At 35.0% G+C, this 4,806-nt stretch overlaps 1 long non-coding RNA gene across 1 annotated transcript; it reads left to right on the top strand.

Annotated features, from left to right (window-relative positions):
* Positions 1-1,735: 1,735 nt before the first annotated feature.
* On the top strand, positions 1,736-3,427 carry LOC141658871 (uncharacterized). The gene is made up of 3 exons (XR_012549490.1): positions 1,736-1,991; positions 2,804-2,869; positions 3,000-3,427. It is a non-coding gene; the product is annotated as an uncharacterized LOC141658871 (long non-coding RNA).
* The last annotated feature ends 1,379 nt before the right edge of the window (positions 3,428-4,806 follow it).

Raw genomic sequence — 4,806 nt, 5'->3', positions numbered from 1 at the left:
TCCAAGTTCGAGTCATTTTTCTACATTCGTAATATATAGGCAACTAATTCAGAAAATCCAATAATAGGCAAACAAATAAACGAAATTCAGGAAAGCAATTAAGCTAAATTATCAACAAATTAGATAATAACCCAAAAATTCCTATATCTATAAGCGTTGCTAAGAAACATATATACCTGATTGATAAACACGATGAGGGAGAGAAGACGGTGACAACAGTGACGGAGATGAAGACAGAGAGACGATCAGGGAGGAATGGAGGATGATATAGTAGGAGTATTAGCTTGTGTTTATGTTTTGTAGCGTATAGCAGAATAAAGCAATCTGTTGTTCTTAAGATGTGTATTACATTAATAACAACTGTTACTCAGTATACAACCGTTGTTACAACCTAATAACAACGGGTTCTAAACAAACCGTTGTAATTACTTTTCACTAATTTTGCGCCAAATTATTAACAACGGTTAAAATGTATTACAGATTCAACCGTTGTTATTAGTCTTTATATTAACAACGGTTTTGAAAGTATGACCCGTTGTTAAACCCAATAACAACGGTTAACAACACAGAACCGTTGTAATTAAGTTTGGTAAAATTCGCGCCATCCATTCTACAACGTCTTTTGATGATTTTCGCGAATAAGCGTTGTTAAAGGGCCGTTGTAGTTGCCTGTATTTGTAGTAGTGCCCCCCCCCCCCCCAAGATATATAGGAAGTTCGGGAATTGTTTCTCTTTTTTTTTTCTAGAGAAAGATTGATAATAGGTTGGCTGCTGGCATTTGTCCTAGGGATCTTCTTTAAAGTTGTGATTTGGTCTGGATTTATTGCAATGTTATTGCCTTTCTGTCTGAGTGGAATAAATGCATGAGTGGTGGGTTGTAAAGTGGTCCCAGAACTTGTCCCAATATCAAGCTGTGATTTTTCTAGGGATAAAGATATGAGGTGTGATTTATGTTGGGTCAAAGAGATGGGATGTGATTCTTGTTGGGCTAAAGAGATGGGTTGTGTGTTTGGTGGGCTAACATTAGCTCTTTTGGTCATTGATGGACATCTAGTTAAAGTTTGAGCAGAAGTTTGAGTAGCTATTGGAGGGTCTGATTTCTTGGTAATGTAAAATTAGTCTCATCCTTTGTGTTCAACCAAAGTCTTATATTCTCATGGCTTGTAATCAATTATTGTTTAGCTTCTGGTAAATGTCTTGTATTACTAAAATAGGACATGTCTAAAGCATTGCTATCTTCATCATACAAATTGTCACAAATACAGCTCAAATACTCCATATTCAACCTATTATGCCAAATTGCACATTTTAATTCAAGACCACCACCCACATATCCTAATTTACCCCTCCTAATCACAAACTTTCCAGAATGATATATACGCATATTGGTCATCACTTCAAAGTAGAAAGCCCCTACAAATTCATACCAGTAAATAAAGTAATTAAAGGTTCATATTTGACCAAATAGTCAACACCCATTATATCTAAACACGTTTACATGCAGTAAAAAAACAAAATTAAGACCAAAAATTAATTTTAGACATAAACCCTATGTAACACCTCGTTATTTTCGAGTTATATTTATGGGCCACTCTCTCTTTCTTTTATTAATATCGGACTTTTAATTGAAAGTTGTAAAAAAAAAAAAATAAGTATCACTTTGGAAAACGAGTTGATTTGAAGCTCTCGAAAGAAAAATATAAAACGGTTCCAAGTTATTGAAAAGTGAAAAATATTTCGAAACCCGAACTTTTTTAATGGACTTTAATACGATTTTGAAACCAAACCCCTATAGCCGGTTGCCTAACCCTCTTATAACAATATTGTTTTATTTTCTCTATTTCACAATATTCCATCTTTATCTTTCCCTACTTTTCTACCCTTTACCTTGTTATCCTCTTGCCGCACCTGGTCGTTCATCGAGCCATTGCAGGAGTTCAGACCGCGTTTTTGATTTTCCCTCTTATACTCATTTTTCTGCCATATAAATAGTAAGTATTCTATTTAAGTCAATTTTATAAATTTATTTTACATAAATGATAATCAAGTTTTATGATTCGTTAAATTAAGGTTAAGTTTGTAATGGGCTTTGTGCTAGTTATGTTTTGGATGAGTTTATATCTGTCATGGGTCAGTTTGATTAATCAAATTGGGTTGATTAACAAAGGGTATGGTTGGCTGTGTTTTGGAGATTTTGTCGCTGATTATCGTTACTGGTTGTCGCGTCGAAAGTTGTGGTTTTATTGATTTGATTGTAACTGGAAGGTGATATATGTTCAGAGTGCCATCTAATATTTGACAGTTATTATACCTCTCTTCTTGTTTACTCATTTGGTAAGACGAAGTTGTAATACGTAGTTGATGATGGGAAAATTAAACTCTTTAGGTGAAAATGGATATAAGACATGTTAAAAATGATTCAATAAGGTTGCAGTTGTAGGGAACAATTTGATAGTGATTGTTTAAGTTGGTCTCGTTGGATTTTGGCTTTTATCTAACTAGTTGTCAATTTAATTGGTAGGATTTTAGTTAGTGTGGTGAAATTTGAGACTTGGGTTATCAGATTAGTGTAGGAGACGATTCCTGTTGTTCGTCGTACCCATATTAGTGTGTGGTCTTGTTGGATTCTTGTTGTTGGCCATACTCCATGATTAAGAGAAACTATGAGATGGGTTATTTACATTATGAGTGTAACCGAGCAAATTTACTAAACAATGAGCCTATAAAGTAGAGACTATTTTTGTTGATATCGAATGGTTTAATGATCGGGTAACCCTTATACTTGTGGTTGTTCGTCTTTGAGGTAATTTACTAAACAATGAGCTTGCGGATTTGAAGAGAAAGGATTTTATGGTTGTTCGTCTTTGAGGTAAGGACTTTTACCCTTTTCAAATTTAGGTTAAGAGCATGTTCGGTTAAACTATTTTCTATAATGTTTTGACATCGTTGAATTTTACTTGTACTTGTAAGTATGTAATATTTTATTTTTGTGGCCGTAGGTCACTCATTGGAATGGCTCGGCTCAAGCTGTTTTGGAAAATTTTGGTATTGCTGGTCTAGAAGGTTTAAGGTCGTCTTAGACGCTTCTGGGATCTCGTCCCGAAAACTGAACTCTTGGCCCGAGTTATATTTGGGTGGGGATTGTCCGACCCCCACTCGCTAGGTAGTTAGACTTTCTCCTATGGCATCCTCATCCTACTGACTATCCAAATGTGAGAGGTGCGCATTATTATGAGTCTGATAAAGCACAGGTGGTGCCTATAAACCGTGTCAAGGGTAGGACCTTGGCACACTTGTGGCAAAGATTACGAATGTTAAATGGTTTTGTTTATTATTGGATTTACGGCAACATTTGGTTTTGGAATGTATTCTGTTTTACCTTGGTTTTAAAGCTTTATTAATTTATAATGTTGTTTATAATTCGTCATTATTTCTTATTTTCTTAAAACTCAGCTTTGCTGGGGTCCTTATGTTTGGGTCGTTCCCCCACTGGAACGTGTACCTATCTTTGTTTTCGGGTTCAGTTGGATAGGTACATAGGTACACTTGAGATGATGCATGGGTGCATATTGGATCTGGGAGTAGTACGAGCGAGGAAGGATTTTGGATAAAGCACTCCGTCTTAATTTATTTATACGCTTCTATAAGTTTATTGGAATTGGATACTATTTATTGTTTTGAATTTTGTAAGACAAGTCTTCCGCCGCAACAACTTATTTATTTGATAACGTTTTGAGACATATACTTTGTTTTTAAATATTGACCCTATATCTACCTTGCACTTCGTTTAACGACTAAGTGTGGAGTGACAGTGTTTGATTTTCTGTATTTGTTTTATTATTTTGTGGTTGAAAATCCAGGGCTGTTACACTCTAAAATTCGATTCAATCAACTGAAAAACAACAAGTTGGGGACAATATCAGATTTACAGTAACACTACCAACAACAACAAATGGAAGATAAATTTAAGATAAAATAGGATGTACGAATAATTACTCTTTGAAGTAGAACCGTCAGATGATGACACAACTTTGCCACTCATGATCTGGAGCCGTTATTTGACAATGGGGATGGATTACAGTAGAAATTAGGGAAAGATTTGGGGGAATTTTGGGGAAAATTTTAGAGAATAAGGGTGAGGAAGATGAGAGGGTTTTGGGGTGAATGAGAGAGGTAAATGATAGGTAAAGTGAAAAGAACTTGGCAAGTAGGCAAACATATAGGCAAGGGTATATCGGTCAATTTTTGACAAAATTCACCGAAAACATCATCGCGGTGCAATTTTAAAAAAGAAAAGTAATATTATGGATATAATTTCCAAAAAAATTTATAAGGCTTTAATTTTCAAAAAGTGGTTTTTAAAAGGCTGTAATCAACCATTTCTCATTAGGAAATGATAAGTTAACTGATTAAATAAAAAAATGTTTACCGAACTAGCGAAAAAATTAACTGTTTATTGGTAGAAAAACGTAAAATGATTTAATATATATTTAATATTTAATATTATACTCCCTCCATAAACCTGTTTTCTTTCCATTTCATTAAAAATAATCCTCACATATATTAAAGAAATGGGAAGAAAACAGGTTTATGGAGGGAGTAGATAAAAGGAGTAAAAATGGAAGATAAAATTGGATCAGATATCTTATTTCTCAAATGCTAGCCAAGTGTCACGGTCCAGTACTTTGAGCCGGAACATGGCGCGCACCCTTGTATAATCTCGCGACAAGAATGCAAGCGAGTGCGTCAAGCACTAGTGAGGGATCGCCCACTTGTGCATTCGTAATCGGTCTCGGTTTGCGTGTG

The sequence above is a fragment of the Silene latifolia genome, chromosome 6 (assembly GCF_048544455.1).
Source record: "Silene latifolia isolate original U9 population chromosome 6, ASM4854445v1, whole genome shotgun sequence".
Taxonomy (NCBI): Eukaryota; Viridiplantae; Streptophyta; class Magnoliopsida; order Caryophyllales; family Caryophyllaceae; genus Silene; species Silene latifolia.
Note: the sequence above shows the minus strand (reverse complement) of the source record. Positions and strands in the feature narration are given on the sequence as shown.